The sequence below is a fragment of the Gracilinanus agilis genome, chromosome 1 (genome assembly GCF_016433145.1).
Source record: "Gracilinanus agilis isolate LMUSP501 chromosome 1, AgileGrace, whole genome shotgun sequence".
Taxonomy (NCBI): Eukaryota; Metazoa; Chordata; class Mammalia; order Didelphimorphia; family Didelphidae; genus Gracilinanus; species Gracilinanus agilis.
Window position 1 is genome coordinate 51,163,742 of NC_058130.1, and position 26,944 is coordinate 51,190,685.

Genomic DNA, 26,944 nt, shown 5'->3' on the forward strand with positions numbered 1-26,944 from the left:
ACTTTATCTAATTCCAGTTTATCAGATAAATCCATTTGGCTTGAGAAGGGAAGAGATGTATACATATTGAGGTTTTGCACAGACACAAACAAAGTGATCTGGAGAACTAAGTCAAAGATCTGGTTATATCATGTATTTCTGTTACAGTCCTTTCCCCTCCAAATACTTAAAAACAAAATTATTAGATAGTCATTAAGAGTTAGTGGATCCCTCTATATCTGGGGATGAAGCTCTCCAAACCTGACCATATAGATGCTTAAAAGGTGGAAAGCAGCCTAGAAAAAGATCCAACTATACTCTTTCCTACTCTATAAGGAATAGCTTTATTTTAATTAGGTGGAATATTTCAGATTTAGGAAACATTCCTGGATTAGATTGTTCAGAGGTATCACAGTTCTCTAACATACTTTGCATATGTAAACAAAACCAGACAGTAAACAGGAAAAGGCAAGAGTGCTAATCTACTTGAATTTCAGAGACTGTCTATGGGGCTCCTAAAATCTCAAAATAAAGATTCAGTGGTAGATGAATACATTACACACATCTGCAGGCCAGGCAATGAATGACATGAGATGAGTGCATGCAACCAGTGGTTCTGCAGAGAGCTGCCATGGATGTCCCAAGGAGACAATTCAGAGAGGAGTCCCCAGCCTTTGACATCTGTATGATCGTTTCCCAGACAATTTCCTCCTCAAGAGCATCTCTGTTGAGCCCGAGCCATCCTGCTGAGAAATGTGGGATGAAGAGCCAAACTGGGCCCGCAGCAGTATCATTGGAGTTGACCCTGAGAGATGACGTTGCCCACTTATCTCCACCCAGGTTGGCAAGTCAGATATACCCTGCATTCAGAAACTGAGCTGGGGCATAAATTATTTTTTTAATCTTTCATTATCATGTGGGAGCCCCATGTCTGATAAACTGATGAAGACTAAGAAGACTGATTCATTGATAGTAAAGCCACATTAACTTCTTATCTGTGGGTCAAAAATGAAGCATTCTTGGGGCAGCTGGGTAGCACAAAGTATAGAACTCCAGGCCTGGAAACAGGAGAACCCAAATTCAAAGATGATATCAGTATTTCCTAGCTGTGTGACCTTGGGCAAGTCACTTAACCCCAATTGCCTAGCCCTTGCTGAATTTCTGTCTTAAAATGGTTACTAAGACAGAAGGTAAGGTTTGGAAGAATGGATAACCATTCTCTGTTCTTTGGTAGTAGATAGATTTTTGCAATAGTGGAATTACAATATTGTATTTTTTCTCTGTCATGCTAAAAAGCTATTTTACCATATTCCTAAGTGAATCTTTCTCTGATGCATGCAATATATTTTTGTTTTGTTTTCTAAAAGTCACCAAGTATTTATTAAGTGCTTACTAAGCCCCAGGCACTATGCTAAACACTGAGAAGACAAATATAAGCCTGACCTCAAGAAGCTAATAGTCTAATAAGAGAAGACAGTGCATAAAAGATAACTGAAGAGAGGAGTAGGGAAAAAGATGACAGAATCTGGCGTTGACCAACTAAGTAGTGCAATGGATATGAGAAAAACTCAATCTTCTTGAGTTCAAATCCAGATTCAGACAATTACTAGCTGTGTAGCCCTGGACAAGTCACTTAACCCCATTTACCTCTGTTTCTTAAACTCTAAAATAAGCTAGAGAAGGAAATGGAAGACCACTCCAACCTCTTTGCCAAGAAAACACCAAACAGGCTCATGAAGAGTCAAACAACTGAAAAATGACTGAATAACAACATCTTGGTGCTGGGGCATATAGGAGTACAAATAAGGAAGGACAACCTAGTTGATCTAAGCATTCTCATTAAAATGATTACTCTCAGAGGAACTAGAAAATCAGAGAGAGAAAACTCAGGTGGAAATATTTTCAATTTATTGATATCTAAGGGTGGAATGAGTCCTCAGGGTGAATGGGGGTTTCTATGACATGACAGGCAAAATTCAGAGTCCAAAGTGAAGCCTGGAGGGGAATAATAAGTGAACCAAATAAAATAAATGTTTCCAACTAACTACATATAGATATATACATACATACATACATATATGTACATGTATGTACAATATGTGTGGATATGTGTGATATATGTATACATCTATGTAATGTGTGTATGTGTATATATATATAAATTCTAAAATCTCATATGTATATGTGAGATGTTAGAATTATAATATCTCATATATAGATGAAAAAATTCTAACATCTCATACACACACACACACACACACATATATATATATATATACATACATTTTTGGCTTCCTGATTGTTGGTAAATCACTTAACCACTCAAATCCCTGGGAAACTCTTGAACACTAGAGAGAGAGTATTTACAGATCTGAATTTGCAAAGAGAGTTCCTGAATTACATCTTCTTACAGCAATGAAATCAGTCATTCAATAAACATTTCTTAAGCACTTGCTATGTGCCAGGCACTATGCTAAGCACTAAGATACTAAAAAAAGGCAAAAATTAAACAAAAGCAAAAAAAAACAGCCCTTGATCTCAAGGAGCTCATGCTCTAATGAGAGAGAGAACATATAAACAACTACATATGCACAAGCTATTTATAGGATAAATTTAAAATAATCCACAGGGGAAAGGCACTAACATTATAAATCAGAACAGGCTTCTTATAGAAGGTAGGGGCTTAGCTGACACTTGAAGGAAGCCAGGAGGCAAATATGAGGAGCTAGAAAAAAGACAACAAATGAAAAGCAAAAGCTCAGTCATCTTCCACATTTCTGCAAGACAATATTATGGATTCTAACTGGTTAATCCATGGAAATTGGCAGAAATATGTCATGTAGTTCATTTCTTATGTGTCCTTAGCTAGGAATTTGTGCTTTTATGAAAGGAATTTTAATGTTTTAATTCAAAACCTTACTGACATTTTTATTTTCTTCTTTTTCCAGGCATGATTTTTTTTCCAATGTAAGAGCCTCCCATTCCTTATACACATACAGAGGAGACTTCCTCTGCTACTGTATATCTGACCTTGTCATCTTAGCAATCACCTTGGAAACACAGATGTTGTTAAGTTATTTGACAAAGGTCATACTATTAGCGTGAGTTATAGAGAAGATTTGAACCCAGGTCTTCCTGACTGATGCCTGCCCTCTATCATCTAGTGCAGTGTTGATGAACCTTTTAGAGATAGAACCCCGGATCCTAACCCCACCAACCTCCTAGGGCTAGCTCTGTGCCTGCCCTCCCAAGAGACCACATACCATGCCCCCCTGACTGAGTGCCAGGTGTCCCCCCCTCCCATTACCCCATACAGGGGAAGGAAAAAGTGCTTTCATTGGGCTGCTGGGTAGAAGGGAAGGTGTTGTGAAAAAATGTCAACAGAGACAGGGAAGGGAGTAGCTCTACCCAATCCCCGTATCTTTCTAGTAATGAGCTCTGGAGGAGAGGGGAGGGCAGCCACGTGCCCACAGAGAGTGCTCTGTGTACCATCTTTGGCACCCTTCCCATAGGTTCACCATCACTGATCTAGTGTCATGCTTCCATTTACAAAGTGCTATTAGAATAAAAAAATACAAACCAAGGCAGGTAGCAAAATAGAGTCATTTATTGGAAAATATCTCCTTTAATATTTTGTTGCTAAGACAAAGGAAACAGCCTTTATTAAAAAAAGGAAAACCTTTTAATCTCTGCTTAAGGGAATTAGAAACATTTTTATCAGCAAAATTACTCAGAGAAACTAAGAACAAGAAGTGTCCTCAGAGGCCATCTGAAAACCTGAACTTTTAAGGGGGGAAAAAGTGATTCTCTTTAAATATTTGTGGAATTTTAAAGTGATTTCAGGTAAAAATGAAAGAAATGTATCATCCTTAATTATTCCCAGAGAATGAGCTCTCCTCCATGTGGCCTTAAGCACCTCTACTGGGTATAAGGGTCGCTCTTTGAGATCAATTATGCAATTTGACAAAGCAGTTATCTGACTGCTCAGTCTGCCCAGAGTTTATAGAACATGAGATATGGCAGATATCCATTTCTAATAAGGCATCTGGGGGCATACTTCAACTTGACCGTGTTCTAATAAGAATGATTCAAGTTCATCATTAAAAATGATTGAAGAGATTGAGGCAAGGAAGAAAAGGTGGAATGGAAAGATTAAAAATGATTAGGGCTCCCCAGTTTGAGAAGGTAAAAGCTGAAAGGGGATATGATCAAAAACTATAAAATCAAAATAGGCATGCATTTGTTCGCCCAAGCCTGAAATACTAGAATAAGTACATTTAATATTTGAGCAGGGTATTTTTAAGAGGTACAACAGTATAGAGGAAGGGGAACAAGTTTTGGAGTCAAGAAGAACTGGGTTCAAATTCTGACTCTAATAATAAGTAGCTGTGTGACTTTGGGAACATTATTTTATCTCCTGAGATTCCTTTTTCTCATTAGTAAAATAAGGGAGTCAGTAGTTCAAAAAATATTTGGTAGGTGCTTAATATTTTTCAGTTGTTTCAGATGTGTCCAACCTTTTGTAACCTCATGTTGGTTTGTCTTAGCAAAGATACTGATGCAGTTTTTCATGTCCTTCTCCTGCTCATTTTATAAAAAAGGGAAACTGAGGCAAACAGGGTAAAAGGACTTGCCCAGTGTCACACAACTAATAAGTGTGTAATGCCAGATTTTAACTCATGTCCTCTTGAGTCCAGGTCTGATACTATATCCACTGTGCCACATAGCTACCTGCTCCATAGAGAATGTATACTTAATCCATGGTTATTGATTGATTAGATACTGACTTCTAAGGGACACCTTGAAAAAATATGCCCAGTGGTAGTGCTGGATCAAAAAGTATGTATAGTTTAGTGAGTTTGGGACCTGAGTTCCAAATTCTTACACTGATTTATCACTTTATTATATATATATATATATATATGTATACACACACATATCCGTGTTTTCCTAATGCACACCTAATTTTTGTCATTTTCCTCTTTTGTCTTTTTTGTGAATCTGATATTTTAGAAGAACCTCAGAGTTGCTTTGATTCTCATTGCTAATAATCATTTTCTTCATATGGTTATTGATAGCATGGATAATTTTTTCTGAAAACCACCTGGTCACTTCCTTTGGTTTTTTATTTATTTGAGAAAGACTCTTAGTCTTATAAATTTGAATAAGTTCCTTATAAATCTTGGACATATAATCTTTATCCAAGAAACTTGCTGCAAAGATTTTTTCTCCAGTTTCCATTCCCTGTATAATTTTAATAGCATTTATATTATTTGTGCAAAAATACTCTTAAAATCTTATAAAATCAAAATTGTCAATTGTATCTTGCATCATCTTTATTCTCTTTTTAGTCTTGAACTTTTCCCCTGTCCATAGATCAAAAAAGGTAAAACTTCTCTAATTTGCTTATGATTTCACCTGTTGTGTCCAAGTCATATATCAAGACAGTTTTCCTTGGCTTATACTAAAAGATATTTGTTTGCATGTATAATTTCCACCCGTTACATTTCTAGTTTTGTTTTGCTTTGTTTGCTAGAAGTAACTGATGAAATTGTGAGCACTTATCCCAATTACTGGGATTTGGGGTTTATTGAACACTATATTTTCATGTTTGTTTGCATCTGTATGATAGGTACCTAATCTGTTCCACTGATTTTTTAAGAAGTACCAAATAATTTAGATCATTACAGCTTTGTAGTACAGTTTGAGATCTGGTATTGCAAGACTCTTTTTTTCTCTCTGCTTTTTCTTTTCATTATTTCCCTTGAGATTTTTGACCTTTTCTTCCACCAGCTGAGTTTTGTCATTTTTTTCCCCCAGCAGTACATAATAGTCTTTTTGTAACTTGATTGGAATACACTGAATAAGTTAATTTAAGTAGCACTGTCATCTTTATAATATTGCTACAATCTACCCAGGAACAATTATTATTTCTCCAGTTAGTGGTGCTTTTATTTCTGCAAAGAATGTTTTATAGTTGAATTCACGTATTCTTGACAATGTCTATATTCTCAAACATTTTATCATTCTATTGTTATTTGAAATGGAATTTTTCTTTCTATTTCATCTTCCTGGGTTTTGCTAGTAATATATAGAAATACTGATCATTTATATAAGTACATTTATTTTATCAATCCTCCACAGAGAGTCATTCTGCATGGCACACTTGAGAATTTCCTCTCGTTTATGTTTTTTAACTTTTTATAAGAATGTATGGAGTAATTGAATTATCTTTTGGTTACTTCTGTTTCTTGTCCCATCATTTTCAAATCACATTCTTACTTAATACTTTTCCCTTTATATTTTATATGCATAATAATTGAAATCATGCTATCACTCACCAACTTTTATTTTTAACGTATCGTCCTTTTTGAGTTGAAAGAGATAAACAATTGGTTGTTCAGCCATGGCTTATGGACCAATATGGAGGCATTGTACAAGGGAAAGAGTGTGCATTAAGGCTAGCCTACTTCCTACCTTTTGAATTTCAACAAATCACTACACCTCTCTGGACCCCCTTCTATTTAAATGAGGAGTTTTAGACCAGTTGATCTCAAAGGTCTTTTCAGTCCCTAAATAGGTAATAACACAATACTGTGTTAGAATACTCACTCTACCCCTGAACCATTTGGCTAGTAAGTGTTTAATAAATGTTTGTTGTTTTCTAAGAAAGAATTTTGTTTTCCTTAATACCCTTTTAGGGGGTCCAGGAGGTCAAAACTATTTTTACAGTAATATTCAAAAGTTTTCATTTTTAATGTATAGACTACATAGATAGATAAAGAGAAAGACATTATATACAAATAATATCTAAATGTATTATATAATATTATCTATGATATATTTTAATATATAACATAGTAATTACATTATAATCATATAATAATTCTCTATGTGTAATATCTAATGTTATTAGATATTATCTACATAAATAAGCACACTTTTATATCCTTACTATTTTAACAGTACAAAGTGATCCTGAAATTAAAAAGTTTTAGAACCACTGATCTGGTATTTAGAGCTAAGAGTAATCTTTGGCATTATATAGTCCAACTTCCCCTCTTGACAGATAAAGAAACAGAGACCTAGAGAAACATAGTTAGTTACTAGTCTAAAGTCACACAAAATAGTATACATCAGAGCCAAGATTCAAATCCAGTTTTTTTGACTCCTAGTCTACTGTTCTCTCCATGACAACTAGCTATTATTATAAACTAAGCTCTTTTAGCAGCCTTAGTGATACCTGGAAAAGTAAGCTGGCTATTGCCCATTTGGCAAAGAGAACCTCATCATGTGCCATCATTTTTATTTAATCACTAATACCATGAATTAATGTAATGTCAATCGAAATATGTACAGAAGCCTGGAAACAGGAAGATAAAGCAATTCAGAAATAAAGTGGCATATTCACAACATTAGAAAGCAGTGGTTGAAAATAATTCCTATGTGTAATTGAAAAAATTAAAGGAACAGACCTATTTAAAAAAATAAAGCATATGTTACTAATTTTTTTTTTTAAAGTAGCACCTTAACTTGCTTTAATCAAACTTGAGATGTGAAAATCCAGATGGACACAGAAATGAACTCACTTTACAAAATAATGAGTCAGAGGATTCCTTTGATTAGCCAGTTCTGCTGCTATGTTTTCTGATACATATTTGATTTCTGACTAACTCTTCAGGAACACATCTGAATCTTCTGAAGAGCACACCACATATGTATGTCACAGATATGGAAAATGTGTAATCTCTGGTTGCTAATGTAATTTTGTCCTTTGATTCCTTCACTCTTTTGTCTCCAGTCTCTTGTCCTTCTTTTCTCCCTCACCATCTCGACACTGCTTCTCTTCAATACAATATTTGTGATCAAAGACAGAAGAGACTTCATGCTCTCATACATCCCCATGCTCTCTAGTCCTTCCTGAGGAGATAATAAACTCAACAGACACCCCCAAATCCACTCATGCCCCACACTCTTGTATTTTCCCACCATGCATGTGTCTGAGACTTCTAAGGATGGAGACAGGGACTGGACTCATGATTTTATAGGTATAGGGAATTTCTGAATGAAAAACCTCCCTCTAAGTTAGCATGTTTTCTGCAATTTTGTCTTAGAAAGTTGCCTCCATCACTGAGAGATTCTGACTTTCTAAGCGTCATTAAGCCAGTATATGCTAGACTTAGGACTTAAACCTGGATCTTCCTAGTTCTAAAGCCAGTTCTCTATCTACCACTGTACATTGTCTCTCAAGACTTTTCATATATACATATATATGAATCACAAGAATAAATATATGAAAAGTCTGAAAAGCAATATGTATATATATATATATACATATATATATTTGTACTGTAAAAACCTTCAGCTCTATGTATATAAAAAAGGCACCACCATCAAATGAAAATCTATTATAACTTAAGTGTCATAGAGATTTGGATGTATAATATCTCATTTCCATGAGAAGGCCCTGGAATGTGAGATAACAGTTTCTTCCTTAATACTATCATACTTGTCCATCTTGACCTTTGTGCAGTTCTGGAAAGTGTCTTGGATTGAATGTGCCCAGGCAATTATAATTTGCTCTTCTATTACCCTCTGTAGACAATATCCCTTAATGGCACAAAAACTGTCTTTCCTAAGAAACATTCAAAGAAGTCCAGCTTCTTTCCAGCTGGCATTTCTTAGAGCTCATTCAGTAAGTACATGAGGGTTGTAATAAATTCATTGCCATTATTTCTATGTGTTTATCCCTACAGGGAAAATAATACTTTTCATAATATGGATCTGAGGCAGTAATTGAACACTATCCAATACCATTTTCAATGAAAGTACTAACAATGTTTAATACTTTACAATTCATGAACTCAAAATTCTGAATTCATGTTAATAAAGCAGAAAACAGCTGTACCTTTTTGGTAAAAGGAAAATATATTGTTCAGATGCCCAAGTTAATCCAATGAAAGGCACTGAGAGGCAGAAATGGGATCACATTTTTCAATCCAATTTGAAAAAGATAGTCCATTCAGATAACCATGCCTTTTGCCCTACGTAGCATCATGAGCTCTTTGGTGTGGCATTGTCACCTTATATTTATCTTTGGGTCTTCCATAGGGTCCAGTACTAAAAGTATAGTAAATATTTGCTTGATGAAAATTGAATTTTAAAATATCAGAGACTTCTGAAGACTGTTGTTTATACAAAGTCTAAGAGATCAGAATTTGAGCCCAAGAGCTACCATTAACTTGGTAAAGTCACTAGCTAGTTGTTGTGAGCAAGTAACCTTCAGTTCTCGACTACACAGGGTATACCTTTCACAAGTTACTTTCATTCTTTAACATTTATCTAAACGTAAGTTCATAGAGTTAGGTGAAATGTTAAATGTCCCTACCTGAACCATGAATACCATCTGGAGAGCTCTGAGAAGTGATAATCTACTATCCCCTTGAACACCTCCAGTGAGAGACTTCTCGTTAATCTTTGAGTTCTCCACTATAGATCTGGAAAAGAATCTTAGAAGTGATCTAATACAAATTTTTCATGTTATAGATGAGGAAATAGAGATCCATTGAAATTAAGGAATGTTCCCCAGGGCAACCAAATGCAGTATCCAGATTTGAACTCAATTCACATCATTACAATGTCAGCCCTCTTTCCATTGTATCAGGCTACTTCCTCTATAAACAATTTCAATTTAGGTTACCTCTTATTGTTTGAAATGTTTCCTCTTGGACTGAATCCAAATTATAATTTCTGTATTTTGATTCCAATTTTGTCTAGGAAAGATAGAAAAAAATCTACATCCTCTCCTTTTTAATTAATGGCTTCATAAGTATAGAGAATATCTCTAGTATTTTTTGCAAGACACAATCTCAAATTATAGCCTGGGGGTTCTGAGTGATTAAGTGAATCACTGAATTAATATCTCTCTCTGGGGAAGTATTTAAACCCTGATTTTCATGATTCCAAGGTCATCTCTCTGATTAATGATTCTCAAGGTCAGTCTCCATGACATCCTGCTTCTTCTCATCTCTCTTTTATACAACAACTTTCTAGATATTAGAAGGGAGTGATCATGTTCTTCTCAAATATTTTCTCTTACACATTTCCCATTTGTTTTCATTCATCCTCTAATATGTTTTCAAGTCTTTCCATCTCCCTAGACAACCTCAAGGATCCAGTTTACCAATGTCCATGCCAAAATGACACACTTAGAATTCAATATAGTATTCCTCATGTGTCTTGACTGAGGCAGAATAGAGCAAGGTAACTACTAACTTTTTCACTTGGGACATAAATCTATTAACATAGTCTAAGTTCCTGTGGTGGTCGTCATCATCTTCATCATCATCATCATCATCATCATCATCATCATCATCATGTTATTATTATTATTATAGCTACATTTCAACACTCATATTGAGCTTGAAGTCTATTCAGGCCCATAGAACCCTATTATATGAATTTTTTTCTAATCATATTTTCTACATTAACCCCTCCCCATCTTGTACTTGTTTAAATATTATTTATACTTTTTTATTTTTGATTAAGCCAGTATAAAATTTCACATTCGTGTATATTAAATTGTATCTCATTGCCCTTAGCCAAACCATTCTAGCGTGTTAAGATTGTTTTGTTAAGATTGTTTTGGATACTCATTCTTTCAACACAATCACTCCCAACTTGATGGCACTCATGAATTTGATAAACATGCTTTCTATACCTTAACCACAGTCATACTTTATGATTCTATCTTGTTTGTTGAATTGTACTGCTGAGTGAATGTTTATGATAGACACAGTTGGAGAAATTGGGATTTTGACCATTACCTACAGGATGCCAAGTCCTACTCAGTTGGAAAGGGAAACCACGGTGAACCAGAGCATGAGGGAGAAATGGGCTGTTCTGGCTAATTACATTTTCTGGTTAATTTGGGATTAACTAGAAGCCTCTGTTTATCTCATCCTTCATAGCTGATCATCTAAAATGTTGGAGTTCATGCCTTAGCAGCTTGCACAAATTGTACCCCATTCTCCTTCCTCTCCCTTTTCATTTTTTTTTTATTTTAGAATCTGATTTTCTTTAAAGCACAGCTTGGTCACCACCTCCCATAAGGGCTGAACCTGCTGTATGTACCCTTTTTTATTTTTGGACCAGACTAAGGATTTCCTTGGTGTGGAAGACTATCAGTGAGAAAACTCTTTCTCTCTATCAATACAGGGCAGTGACTTATCCACCAAGTTTTCTGATACCCCTAATTGTTAGGTAAGTGTCCTCTATCGCTTGGTATTACCTCTTTTCATATCCTTCATATTGTCACATAAGCTATATCTCTCCTATAGAATGCATGTTTCTGGTTTGCTTTTAATTATATCCTAGCATCTAACAATCCTGTGCATATAGTAGGTACTTAATAAATGCGTGATGGATAGAATTTAATTAAACTGTGAAGAAAATATCCTAAAGAATTTTTTTTTATATTTCCTGGATAGTTTAGAGATTTTGAAAGTATTATCATTCTGAGCAACAACCATCACTATTCAGGAATCTAGATGTGGAAACTACAGAGCACTGGATTAAAGGTTTACTTCCTCTCCAAGCCTTAATTTCCTCATCCTAGGTGTGTGCATCTCTTGAGATTCCAGGAGTTTTGACTTTCAGTGGGCTAAGTCAATAAAATGTCAGCTCTAAGACTTGCACCACTTTGGGGACATCTTGGGAAAGAAGGGTCTCCATGCTGCTTAAAGAGGGGCAAACTAGCCTGATTAGAAAAAATGGAGCAGGTTAAAACTTTCATGCCTATAAAGTATTAAAAATGGTTCTATGAATACATGTTTTTTTGCATCCCTAGCAAGATGGGAAGTCTAAGAAAAAAAAAGGTAAAATTTGAATTAAAAAAAAGAGGCAGAACATTAGACTTGATTCAAATCCTGCCTTGCTAGTTAACTGTGTTATTTTAGAAAACTCACTTAAAAATCACTTGATCTCCCCAAACTTTAATTTCCACAGTCAAAAATAAGAAAAAAAATAATAGTTCTTAACAGTGAATTATGAGAATCTATTTAGAAAATATATATTAAGTGCTTTGACTACTTTTTTTTTTCCTTTGGACCAGACCTATGGTTTAATTGTTGTAGAAAAGGAAAATATCTCTACCAATATAGGATAGTGATGTACTCATGAAAGATATGAATGCAGATCTTTCTGTCGCTAAGGATGACTCTCTCAAAAATGAGCCATCTCTTTGGCACTCTATAATGCACTATATATGAATCAGCTAATGACAAAAAAAACCAATAATGACAATTTATTAAATGTCTACTGTGTGCCAGGGACTAGGCTAAATATTTGGGCAAACCAAGAAAAGCAAAAAATAATCCTTTATTTCAAGAAGTCCATAATCTAATGGCAGAGACAATGGGTAGACAAGCATACATAATAAATGAGATATTTATAGGTTGGATTGGAAATAAAAATAGAGGGAAGGAAATAGCATTAAAATAGACAGCTGGTTAGCTCAGTGGATTGAGAGTCAGGCCCAGAGATTGGAGGTCCTGGGTTCAAATCTGGCCTCAGACACTTCCTAGCTATGTGAGCCTGGGCAAGTCACTTAACCCCCATTGCCTAGCCCTTACCATTCTTCTGCCTTGGAACCAATACACTGTATTGATTCCAAGACAGAAAGTAAAGGTTAAAAATAATAGACTGAAAAAGATTTCTTGAAGAAGATGGGAAGGCAGCCAGGGAAGCCAGGAAATGGAGATAAAGATGAGTATTCTAGGCATAAAAGATAGCCAGTGACAATACAGAGTAAAGAGAGTCTGTTTCATGGTTATAATGTCAAAGGTTTTGGTAACATTTAAAAAAAAGAAGAAACAAAATTCAGAAAATTAGCATTTAAAATGAATTCCTTAAAGAAAAACTGCTTCCTAGTGAAGGATAGCAAGTGCTTTAAGAGGAAGGAATTGCATTCATTATTTCATCCACCGTTAGAACAAAATATTCAGATCCTGTGTCTAAGCTTTTAATATGTTGTGTTACTAAATATCAATCCATTATTTTGGTTATGCCAGAGGCTATAAATTAAGCAAAACAAAACCCTGAATCTTCATAATAAGGATATCAAATACAAGAAAGATTTTTTTTAAAGGATGCCAATTATGTCACTGAAGTACTATACTTTCTTGGCAACCTGCAGTTACCCATGAATAGCCAGCAAAGAGATGGAGTGAGTTCCATGAAGAGCAGAGAATCAGATAGGATTCATCAGCAGGTGCAACTACTTCAGGGCCAAGCCTCCAAAGATGAAAAAGACAATGCAGAGAGTAACAGAATTCTATAATGCAAAAATGCAACCACTGTAATAATAGTCAGGGCTTTGTATTTGAAGATGATCTCAATTTTCTGTTATTCAACTCTTTTGCCATTATTTTCTTATCAGTCATAACTCACAAGGGAATCAAAAATTTTTGTTGAATTGAATCACAGACTCATGGCATGCTGGAAAGAGCCTCATGGTTTATTTATTCCAGTACCTTCATTTTACACATAAGAAAACTGAGGAAAAGAGCAAGAGAATTTTCTTTTCCTAACCTCTCCAGAAAACTTCTTATTTTACAGGAAAAATCACAATAGTGATAGAGTACAGTGAATCAAGATGGCAGTGTCTTTATTCCCTCACCACCAACCCTTCTTTAGAAGGCTAAGCACAGGTACCATCTCCTCCAGGAAATCTAGATAGATTTTCCTCAAACCTTTTAAAGGACATAATTTGGCCTCGTGAAAGAGAGAATTATTTCCTCTCCTGATTTTCAATGAAAAGGACAGAGCCCTATGTTCAGAATCAGATCTGGGTTCAAATGCTGTCTCTTAAATAGCATACCTAATTCTCACCCTCCTCATCTCATCTCCTGGCTTCCCAGGCTTTCTTCTAGTCCCTAAATCATGCCTTCTATAAGAATTCTTTCTCAATCCCCATTAATTCTAGAGCTTTTCCTTTTTTGATTATCTCCATTTTATTATATATGTAATATGTCTGTGCATCTAATTTGTGTATAGTATTTTACATGTTCTCTCCCCCATTAAATAGTAAGCACTTTGAGGACAGAGACTATTTTTTAACTTTCTTTGAATCCCTGGCCTCTAAGATACTGCCTGGCACATGGTAGAAGCATAATAAATGCTTGCTTATATTTACACACATACACCCACACATCTCCTTTACATATATAGAGTGCATGTGAGAGAGAGAGAGAGAGAGACAGAGACAGAGACAGAGACAGAGACAGAGACAGAGACAGAGAGATCTTGAATGAGTTGTAATAATTGTTAAAGGAAATGAATAAGAAAATAATTCCACTGAGCATAGATGTGTGTTTATATGTATGTGGGTGGGTGAAATGGGTAGTGGGTATACTCAAAGAGGTTATAACTATGCTATAGATAAAAAAGAATTGTACTTGAAGAAATAAACTTAAAATTCTAATCTGCTTCTCTTGCTAGCTATGTAACCTAGATAAGTCAATTAAATTTCTATGAGCCTTACTTTGCTCTAAAACAGTGGTTCCCAAACTTTTTTGGCCTACCACCCCCTTTCCAGAAAAAAATATTACTTAGCACCCCCAGGAAATTATGAAACTATTTATTGAACTCAGAATAGAATGTAATACAAAAAAAGTGTGGCCATCACTGCCTCCCTGGATCGCTGCAGCACCCACCAGGGGGTGGTAGTACCCACTTTGGGAATCACTGTTCTAAAATGTGAATAATAGGGGGCTGAGGGGTGGCTAAGTGGTTCAAGAGCCAGGCCTAGAGACAGGAGGTCCTAGGTTCAAATCTGGCCTCAGAAACCTCCTAGGTGTGTGACCCTGGGCAAGTCACTTGACTCACATTGCCTAGCCTTTACCACTCTTCTGCTTTTGCTCCAAGACAGAAGGTAAGGGTTTAAAAATTAGAAAAATAATAATAAAATGTGAATAATAGCAACTATACCTAACAGTTGTTGGTATCAAATGAAATAACAAAATACTAGCTAAATATATATTTATAATTTTTATTATAAAATAATTTAGTAAATTACTACAAACACCCACGATTAACATATGGTGTAAAAGAGTAACATTTTGTTTCCCTCTAAAAAATATAGCTCAGAAATATTGGTATTCGATAATTATTATAATCTAAATATTGTATCCCTAACAAGATTTTATACGACTTTGTGGGAAATGATGAAATTGACAAATCTTCTAAAGTTCTGCTCAATCACTCTATCCTATACATCTTCTTCTTCCCCTCCCTTATCCCCCAACTCTGGATCTTAGTCACCCATTACACTTGTATTTCCTCTTTGTAAAAACTTGGTCTTAGCATAGAGTTACAGATACCTTTTAAGGAAGGCACAAATCGTATAAAAGAAGTATCATCATATTGAAAGAATTTGAAAGTCCAAGTTAAAGCTTCAGTATTCCAAAAGTGAATAGTGGAGGCAACAATTTTGAAAAATACTGAATAACTTCAAAATTCAATTATAGATTAGGTTTAATACTAACTTTATTCAGTTCTATAAAAATCAAAGTCTGCTTGAGTCCAAAATGATTATAGGTTACCTTATTCTAAATATTGTTAACATGAGGAAATAATAAAGAACAAGAGATGGTGATAGCTTTTTGTAGAAATATCTAACCTCAGTGAATTCTTTGAAATTTAAGTCACAAACACATCAGCAATACCTTTTCTCTGGAGAAGCCCTAGAGGCATAAGAGGTACAGTGAAGATTAGCCCTGAGACACACTCACAAAATTATTTGCTAATCTTTTGCTGAAAGATTACATATTGTTAATGTCACACTGTTCAGAGAAATTGATTTCAAGAATTCTACAATGTTAGAGCTAGAATTAACCTGAGATATAGACCATCCTTCTCATTTGATAGATAAGGAAACTGAGACCCAAATAATTTGTATCTTACACATAACTACAGTGTCAGTAAGGGACAGGGACAGGACTCCCAACTATTATTCCATTGTCTTTCAGTTACTGATTTGGAGAATATGAAGATGGTAAATTTTTAAATGAAATTGTTTTGTTTTGTTTGGGCATGAAAAGGAGAAAATAAATTTATATATATATATATGCATATATATATAGATAGATAGATACATGAAATGATCTGTTACTAATAATTAGAAAAATATAAATTAAACCTAATATCCATCACATTAGCTAAGATGACAGGAAATGAAAATAACAAATGCTGGAGAGGATGTGTGAAAATAGATATATAAATATCCTTTTGATGAAGTTGTAAACTGGTCCAACCATTTTGGAGAAAAATTTGGAACTATGCCCAAAGGAATGTCAAACCATGCCTACTCTATGACCTAGCAATAACAATACTAGATCTATATCCCAAAGAGATAAGAGAAAATTTGAAAAATACATTTATACAAAAATATTTATAGCAGTTCTTTTTGTTATGGCAAAGAATTGGAAACTGAGATGATGTCCATCATTTGAAGAATAACTAAACATGGTAGGTAGTATAGGAATGTAATAGGATAATATTATACTATAAGAAATTATTAGAGAGATATTTTCAGGAAAAAAATGGACTTTATATGTAAAGTACAGTGAACAGGACAAAGAGAACAATTTATATATTAACAGCAAAAGTACTCCTGATGAAAAATGCTATTGACCTTCAAAAGAAAACTGATATATTAAGTGCACATTAAAACATGTTCTCCCCTTCTCTTTACTAATGCAGAAATGTGTTTTAGTATAACTTCATGTATAATCTGTATTGTATTTTTTGCTTTCTCATTGAGTGGGAGAGATTTTAGAACTGAAAATAAAATAATTATTTAATAAAAAATTTACATGACTTAAAAGGTTCCATAATAAAACTGTATCCAATTTTGCTTTATTTTTTTTTTTTTGGTTAACATTCAACCAGACTTCAAGGCCAGTTTTGATGTACAAATAGCCAAATAGCTTTTCCTTATATTCACCCTCTGACTGAGATGCAGAATGATTCTAGGAGGTAGTATGATATCATGAAAAGAACAATGCTCTTCTGGTCAAAAGAACTAGATGCAAATCTTTTGCCTGCCACTTACTCTCTGTAGTAACTTGACCATTTCATCCCTCTCTGAGATTCAGCTTCCTCATCTATATAATGGACTTAATTATAATTGTACTCCCTCCTTCACAGAGTTATTGTAGGGAAGGTACTTGCTTAAATATGTAAATATGAGCTATCTTGTTTTGTTTTGTTTTATTAATCCTTATCATGGAAAACATCCTAGAAGCAGAAGCTTTCAGAGCTTTTTTGAGCCACATTTGCATTCTATTAATCAGTATTCAGGAAGTACCTCTCTGAAAACCTTTGGTTTCTTATTGTAATTTGTAACCAAGCCATCCCCTACTGTGGTGACTGGAAGACCATTGCTATTTCTGGATGTGGAGTCGTGAATGTTGCTGCCTTAGTAATTGTTTTCTGCCTCATCAAGATAGAGAGGAAGTAATTACAGACAAAAATGATGAAATATAATCCAATTCAATTCAACAAGCATTAATTAAGGACCTTTTATATGTTTGCCACTATGCTAAATGCCAGGAATACAAAGACAAGCATTTTCTTTAAAGTCTGTCCTCAAGGAGCTTACTTTCTCTTGGGTGGGAAACAAAATATGCTTTATATATATATAATGTATATTGTGTTCATACATATATACATATATATGTGTGTGTGCATATACATCTATATCCATGTATCTACATATCTATATAAATATAAATAAAAAGCAGTTTGAGGGGAGGTACTAATAATTTGAGGGTGAATCATAAAAGTCCTCTCTGAGGTAAACCTTACTTGATTCTTGAAAAGAGAGATTTCAAGAAGCCAATGTGCAGAGGGAGAGTATTCTAGGAAAGGTATTCAGAACAGTCAAAGACAAAAAAGAAGGAGGTAGAATACTAATTATTGGTATCAGCTGTTTAAGTGAAATGTAGATTGAGTGAGAGTCTACTGTGCAATTAATCCAATTAGAATAAGTAACAGACAGGAGCCAGATTGGGGAAGGTTTTAAATGCCAAACAGAAGAATTTCTATTTTATCCTTTAATAGGGAGGAAACCATGGAAGCTTCTTGAGTAGGGCAGAAATATGAACTGAGTGGTGCTTTAGAAAAATTTTTTTGGCAAGTGTAGAAAATAGATTAGAGAGTGGTATGGCGAATATAGGAAGAAAATTAGAACAATATTGCAATAGTTCAGGTTATCTGTGATGAGAGCCTAAAGTACTGGTTGTGATGCCAGTAGAGGGGGGAATGAATGAGACACAGAAAAAGAACCTATATTTGCCAAATGATTGCTTATGAGGGATGAGAAGAGTGAAATTTGTAAATTGGATGACTGAAATAATGCTTTTCCTTTGACCAAAAAAAATTAGGAATAAAGGAAAGATTAGGAATGAAGATATGAGTTCTTTTTTCTACCCATTTGGTCCTTTGAGATGTCTGTGGTACAACCAGGTGAAATGTCAAGTTGACAGTTAGAGAATTGAACTCGAGAGAGATAAGGGATAGCCATATAGATTTCAGAGTCATATGCATAGTCATAATAGTTGAACCCATGAGATCAACAAGAAAAATCATTAAGAGAATAGAAGGTCTGAGATGCAGGACAGAGCTCGGGTGTACATTCATACATAACATTAATGATGACTTGCAAAAGAATCTGAGGAGACTCAGTGTCACAAAAATGTAAAAGGCTCCAGAAAATGCGAGTGATTAACTGTGTCCAAAAATAGAGAGAAGATAAGATGGCAGAAATGAAAGGGAGGTCAAAAATGGATAAATGTAGTTAATTTCTTACTTGACCTTAAAAAAGAGAAGCATTGACTAAATGTGCTGACTAGAAAGGAGGAGAAGTCCAGAGAGTTAGTTGAGTTGACACATGATTTGTGCCTTTCGTTAAATAGATAGCAGTTGTAATGAAGGAATCCATAATTAGGTGAGTGGGGCTGGAAATGCATACAGGAGAGGAGATACTGGATCAAGGCCAGAGGAACTGATGCTTGAAAGAAGGGCATCGTAAACTGAAGCAAAGGATATAGTGGGGGGCTATGAGAAGATCATTTTAGGAGTAGAAATGAGGAAGATAAGGAATTCTTAAAGCATTACCTAAGCTTTTCAGTGAAATATGAAGTGAGCTTCTCTGCTAAGGATAGTGAGATTCATATAACTGATGTGAGAGAAGAAAAATTTTGGAACAGAAACTATAGAACCGACTAGAATAAAGCAGTGGACATTCAGTTGCAATAACATAAATTTGTACCGGACCCAAATAGCATGACTTCTTCCAGCAGGACTCTATGAACAACATGGTAATAGATAAGAATCATTCAGGAGTGACATTTGGAAAGGGATAAGTTGAAGGATTCAAGGAAATGCCAGTATAAAGTTGCACTTATTAACCATTGGGTCAAGATTTTAAAGTGATAAAAGTGAGGCCAAAGTAGGGATTAGGGCATGGGAAAGAAAGGAATAGTTGACTGATGGTGGCTGTGAGAAAAGAGAATAGGTTTAATAGAGTGTGAATAATGCTATCATAGGTATGATCATGGCTGACTAAATTAGATTAAATGTAAAGATCATGTAAAAACAATAATTATAAATGATGATAAAATAGTAATGATATTAGCAAAATGATGACACATAATCCTTAGACAGTTATAGAAAGATGAATTATTCCTTCTCACAAGGAGGAAAAGGATCGACTGCCAGACTAATAAATTCCATCAAATGTTGTAGAAAACCTACAGTAATAATCGAAAAAATAGGCGTTACTTCTCTGAGCAACAGTAAAAAGTAAAAACGGTTACATTCCTTGGAATATTTACCCTCTGAATGGAGTCTATAAAATAGCGAAAAACCAAGAAAAGAAACAAGTGGATCATCATGAAGTCATGACAAAAAAAAAGCAATGAACAAATGGCTCCATTGTGGAGATTCATTTGTGAATATTTTCAGATTTGTGATGGAAATTCAGAACCAAGTCATTTCTCCCAGAATTTACAGTAGCAGTATTTTTGAGGATCCTGGATTAATGATTAAAGTAGAATATGTAAAGATATGATACAAGCTATTCAACACATTACTGTAGGAAATAAAAATTTATCACATGCTAAATGCCTCGAAGGATATGAGTTGATTTAAATTATATACCAGAAGCTCACTATCTTTCATGTACTCATCAGTAATATATCCCCTTTTATACCTACCAATTTCAAAAGATTCTGTAAAACTCCACCAATAAACTCTATTGGAGTTGGACCATTATAAGGAGATAAATTGTTGCCCACAATCTCCCAGTCATAATATCAATTCATAAAAAAATTAATGCTTGATTCCTATTGATGGTGCCACTATTCTCCCCATCACCAAATGCTCAAAACTTCATAATCACCTTTGATTTTTCTCTCTTCTTTATCCTCAACCTCTAAAACTAATCAATTTCCAAGTGACTCCCCTGTTTGATTCCTTTGAATAACTTCCCAAAGCATAAAGTATAATTTTTTTTAGCTTGTATAAAACTCAGGAATACTTCTAGACTTGAGGAGATGAGATATCTCACCCATACCCTCTTCTACAGAGTGATCCTTCTATTCTGAACCCATGCATGCAGTTAGGAGTAATTGGATTCTAATGATTGGTGAGTTTTTGACCTGGGCCATAATTTCATGAGATACCCTGACATACCTACCATGCTCATTTCACTCCTGGTTCCTCCCTTAAACTCTGGACTTTTCCATCTCTCCATTAATAGCCTTACTCACTATGGAGCTACTTCTGACTTGCATCAGAACCTCTCAAAGCAGTTGGTACTTTTGAGGATAGTGGTTCTCAACTCTACAAAAGCTGCTCCCTTCTCTGAAGCCTGGAGGGGGCAATTTGGAGGAAATTTTCAAAAGAAATTGAATTAGAGCATTAAAGTTAGATGTTACTTTAGATACCCAGTCTAGGAGCTCTTAATCTGTAAGATTCATGGACCCTTCCCAGTGAGTCTATAAAAATATTTCAATGAATTTATGAACCTGGACAGTGAGTTAGGGGATGTTTGCTCCAAGCATGTGAAGACTTCCCTGCCAGAATGGGTGACTGAAAATAATTTATTCCAATGGCCATAAAAGCAGCTGAAGCAAGCATTATAGAGAGCTTAGAGCTTGGTCAGATATTGAAGACATCAAGGCTATCCATTGCATCCTAGATCATTGCCAATTATTTTGACTTTTGTCTTGTCACTGAATTTTGAACAGACTGGGAGAAAGTGAGGCTGTTGACTTTTTACAAATGTGCCTCACTTAAATCCAAATCTCCAGCAAGTTTGGATATCACTTTCATAATGTCATTGGTCTTCTTCGAAAACGAAAGAAGGGGAAACTAGATGACTCATTGGACTGAGAGTCAGGCCTATAGACAAGAGGTCCTGGCTTCAAATCTGGTCTCAGACTCTTCCTAGCTGTGTCACCTTTGGTAAATCATTTAACTCACATTGTCTGTCCTTACCACTCTTCTGCCTTGGAACCAATACATAATATTGATTCTAAGACAGAAGATAAGTTTTTTTTTTTTTTAATGAAGGAAGAATAATAATCTTACCTATTTGAAAATAGTATTCTCAGGAGGCTTCACTTTTGGGCTATGATAAAAATTTGTTAAGAACCCTGATCTGTTTCAGCCCTTCATTTTACAGATTAAAAAATTGAGGCCTTGAAAAGTTAAATATCCAAGGTCTCAGATAGTAAATGGTAGGCCTAGGATTTGAATGCTAGTGTTCCAGACTCCCAAGACTAACACTGTTTATTGCCATTAAAGTAGTTCTCATCCATAACATCTATAAGTTTAAGGATCTGGAATAAAAATGGGGTGAAATCACGCACATGCACACAAACATACATCTGTACCTACACATAAATAAACATATATAATAACATGATTATATACATTTTCACTTAAAAATATCAAATATTCATATCAGGTATAGAATAAACATTTGTAGAATATATTTTTCCAGCTTTATTTCCTCATTCCTCCATTCTCTGAGGAAAACAAAGTGTCAGAAAGCTTGTATTAACTTCTTTAGGATGGAAACACCCCAGGGATGGAGAGGTTTCCACTGTGGCCAAATGAGTTGTATTATTGTATGGAAGAGCAATGGTGGCTACAACCATCATTTAGCCTTTCTGCTGGTCAACCGGTGGGAAATGTGGATTTTCAGACTGATCTACTATAAGCATTTTTTTTGTGTGTTAACAAACTGTTTTATGCTCTTTGCTAATTTCACAATATCATGCCCCCATCCAACAACCCCTGCCATGGGCATGAGGCTTTAGAGTTTACAGATTACTTTCACACAGAGAATATCTCTGGAGTTTCACAGCATCTTATGAAGGAGTGGTTTAGAGACAAGTATTCTATTGACAGCCATTTGCCTGATGATAGTTTCTTCCCTAAAACCTTTATATTATCTTCTCCTATTAAATTCTCCACTGGGTTTACTGGCAGTGGAAAATCTGCTACAAATATAATTCAGTGCCTCCCTGTGGAAGAACAGATCCCAAAATAAAATTAAAATTTATGCTAGTCCCTCTCCACAGCCCACACCACCAATTTTCATGCAGATAAAACCAGGATACCCAGCAACTCTTAGACTATAAGCTATGGAGTTGGATAATATTATGCATGTATAAATGGAGTTCTTAAACCAGAAGATTATCATACCAATGAATTCACAAGTTCAATCTCCCCCCCCCAAAAAAAAAATCAAGTTAAAAGAAACATTAAGGGAAAGTTTCAGGAGGAAAATAAGTCAGAGGCAGATGGCAGAGTAGTACAGTTCTGGACCTGGAGTCAAGATGACATAAGTTAAAATAAATCAAGCATTTCATAACTATATGACTTTGGGCAAGTCACTTAAGTTCTGTTTATCAGTATCCTCAGTTTTAAAATGGGGATAATAATAAAATCTCCTTTTATAGAGTTGTGAGTATCAAATGAGATAATATGGGTAAAAAGGCTTAACATAGTGCCTAGTACTTAGTGGGCATTATATAGATGCTTATCCCACTCCTCCTCATCAAAAATAAATAAATAAAGGAAATTAGATAAATAAATGAAATCATTTTTTGCTATCTGAAATCAAGCAAGGCAGTCTCATCCACTGTGCCATGATAGTATTGATGTTGGAAGAGGTGATCAAATGTCCATGGCTAAAATCTAACCCCAGAAGTAAGTCATGCTTTTGTCAGTGTTCATTCAAAACCTCAAGTCATGAGTCTTCCCTGATTCATCCTTTTCCCAGACCAAACCAGAGTATGTATTAATTCAAGACAAGCATTTAGTTAAATATAATACCAAGGTAAAAGGAAGGAAAATGCCCCCCAACCAAAATACATACTGTCCTACATTAGGGCTGAGTCATGCTAGTAGGACTGGGTCCTAGCAGGAACCCATCTTGATACCAAAGTTGTTACTTGCCTTTTCCTTGACCAGCTTTAGATGTCCACTGATCTCTTAGTGATGCCTTTTTATTTGATGCTTTCTCTCTCAAGCCTACTGTTGTTTGGGTTAGTGGAAAGCAAATTTCTTTATTGTCTCATCATTGCCCTTGACCTCGATCTGGGAAAGGCAGATAAGTCTTCACTGAGCAAAACTAAAGAGGCAGATTGGTGCTGCTCAACTTTGTCATCCATTTCTACACGAAAATTGCCATTTTCCCTATATTTACGTCAAAGGCTAAGGCCCTTTTTAGCACCTCATTTTAGAAACATTTTCTTCTCTGCTAGCTGCCTGTTTTAACAGTCTGATAGATCCAACTCCTCCTCCAGCCCAAAGGACAGACCCTGAACAATTGCTGACATTCTCAAAAAAAAAAAAAAAAAAAAAAAACTGTAGCACACCCCAGTTGAGCTGAAGTGGGATAAGGTAGCAAGTACTAGGAAGTTCACCTGGGGAAGTATACACATTCTCTGGTACAGTATAAGTCCATGATGTGTCAAATATAAGAAAGCCACAAGAGGAACCCTAAAATGTAACCTTTGAGGTTTTGCTTTGTTTAGATTTCTGATCTTCCAAATCTTTCAAACAAATGATTAGGTCAAACCCTCCAAATATCACTTCAACTTGTAGATTAGAGTAAGAAGCAATATCTGGTTCAACTTTTTCATTTATAGATCAGCAAGATCTATAAATCTTGAAGATCCAAGAAGAGGGATTTGCCTACTGTCCAACAACCTAGTTATTAGCAGAGTGGAATTTCTAAAAAACATTCAATTAGATTGGTTAGACTATAATTATTCCACCACCTGATCAGCTTTTTAAACTAGTTCTCACAACCAAAGCCAGTTAAAGAAAGTATTGTGAAGAAAGTGAAATTTTGCTTTTGTTAATCTTATAGAGCCTTTTCTTGGTTCTTCAACCCATTTTCCTCCCACATCTCTATCTCAAGGGATTCATTGACTTTCTATGGCTCACATTAGCCCATCCAAGGCCTGTATCCCCAGTCAGTACTAATACATTGAAATCATTGCTCTCTTCTCTGTTGTCTCCAAATTACCATTCCAGTAAGGTTGACTCTGGTGTACATCTTGGTCAAAAATATGTATTATATGTGTATACATATATATATATATGCATAATAGAATCTCTGTGTGTATACACACACACACACACATATATACATATATATATATATATATATTGTATATGTAGATAGTATATATATAGCAATAGTTGGCACATTGGATAGAGTATCTGGCCAGAAGTCAGGAATACTCATCTTCCTGAGTTCAAACATTTACTAGGTATTTAACCCCACAACAAATCACTTAACCTTGTTTGCCTCAGTTTCCTCATTTGTAAAAGGAACTAGAGAAGGAAATGTCAAATCATTCCACTATCTTTGCCAAAATAGTTGCAAATGGGATCACAAAGAGTTGGATAAATCTGGAATTATTCAGCAACAACAACAAAAATATAAGCAGATACATATATACTTAGAGTAGTAAGGTCATACCTCATCCTAAAGTAAGAAATGATGCACTATTTATCACATTGGTGAGTAGGGTTTAGGGAGATGCTTTTGAATAGAGGAATTTTTTCTAACACCTCTAACATCTAATAAAGTTATGATGCTTCTCGTTAGATTGGTCCTGTGGAAAACTACCAACATAGCATTAACATGAAATATTATGGGGAAAAGGCATGATTTCCAAAATACTATTTAACTACAAATAATAGTAGAGAGGCTAACAAATTGCAGATTTTTATATCTAATTAATTAAATAGCATAATTATTTTCATTTTTTTAAAAGAAAGTATGGGACTTCCTGATGTTTTGCTGAATCTTGTGACTATAAAATATCCATTCACTGTATGTGTATATTAGAATAAATTTAGAAATTAAAAGAAAATAATCCTCATCTATAAATCAATAACAACTAGGTATATACACTGGCTTATGGCTAGGAAGATGTTACATAATATTAGTAACGTGTTATAATTATTATACAAACTCCTTACATGGAGGTAGTATTTTATAATTTATAAAGTATTTTAAAATACATTTTCTCATTTCTTACCAAAATAACTGTTAATAATATCCCCATTTCACAGATAAGAAATTCAGAAGTTAAGTGATTTTTCCTGTATTAAATAGACAGCAAGACTGTAACCACAGTCAGCATTGGCAGGTCTTTATCAGAATTGAAATAGCCAAGCACCCTAGAAAGCAAGAATAATTAAATGGGAAAGTGCCATATAGGGTGTTCTTTGCCATGCATCACTTCACAGTAGGTGCTTAATAAATGTTTATTTATTAATTGATTATGACCTTGTTCAGTATCCTAAAATCTTTTTTTTTCCCACTGTGTGGCTTACCCACTCCCTAGAACCCAGTGGGTCTTATCACAAGTGTGGTTTTAGCTCCACACAAAAATCCCTTCTATAACTCTAAACCAGAGAACTCAGGTCTTCCTAAATTAGTCAATCAACTAATCAGCAAGTATTTATTAGGTGCCTACTGCCTATGCAATGGTCTGTGCATCAATACATACAAGAAACACTCTCTACTCATAAGAAGCTTATATTTTAAAGAGGGAGGCAAGTATATATATATATATATATATATGTATATGTATATGTATATGTATATGTGTGTGTACATATATATAATACAACATGAATATGTGGACATATATACATACGTAAGAGAAAGGTCATGATAAAGGATTTTTGTCATTGTTGTTATTTAGTGTTATTAAATTCAAGGAGACTAGGAGGGAAGGCATGAGCAGGCCATCAGAAAAAGGCTTTATACCATCTTCTGATTCCACGTATTTGTTCCCACAGACCAGATTGCAGAGGAAAAAAATGTATCAATGGAAATTGTGACATAAAGATTTCATAGAAATGCCTCCCCACCCCACCATAAGTAAAAGAGCCAACTCAATAATATAGTATCAATCAAATTACAAAGAATCTAACTAAAAATAGCAGTCTGGTTCCTAGTTGTTCCATAAGAGAGACTTTCTCTCTTGACTTTGATACAGATGTGTTACAAATGAATCTTTTAAGAACCATGTCAACCAATGTTCGATGTCTTACATCTTATAACAGAAATTAGATTTTCTTAGGAACACTAGAGCATTCATTTTCTCTTTTCTCCATGGAAATAAACACAAATTTTCCAATTTCAGGCAGACTGTTTTGGCTTCAGTTGGGTGGTTAAAGGTAAAAGGAGGGTATTGGTGTTAAGGGCTGCAATTGAAAAGTGAGAAATTGATAACAATGTTTAGTAGTATTGTGGAATAGTGTATAAACATACTCTCTCTCTCTCTCTCTCTCTCTCTCTCTCTCTCTCTCTCTCTCCATCTCTCTCTCTCTCCCTCTCTCTCTCCATCTCTCTCTC

The 26,944-nt window shown here is 34.9% G+C and overlaps 1 pseudogene; it reads left to right on the plus strand.

The window, feature by feature from the left end:
- Nucleotides 1-580: 580 nt before the first annotated feature.
- The window catches only part of LOC123247156, a 168,781-nt pseudogene continuing 142,417 nt past the window's right edge, over nt 581-26,944 (plus strand).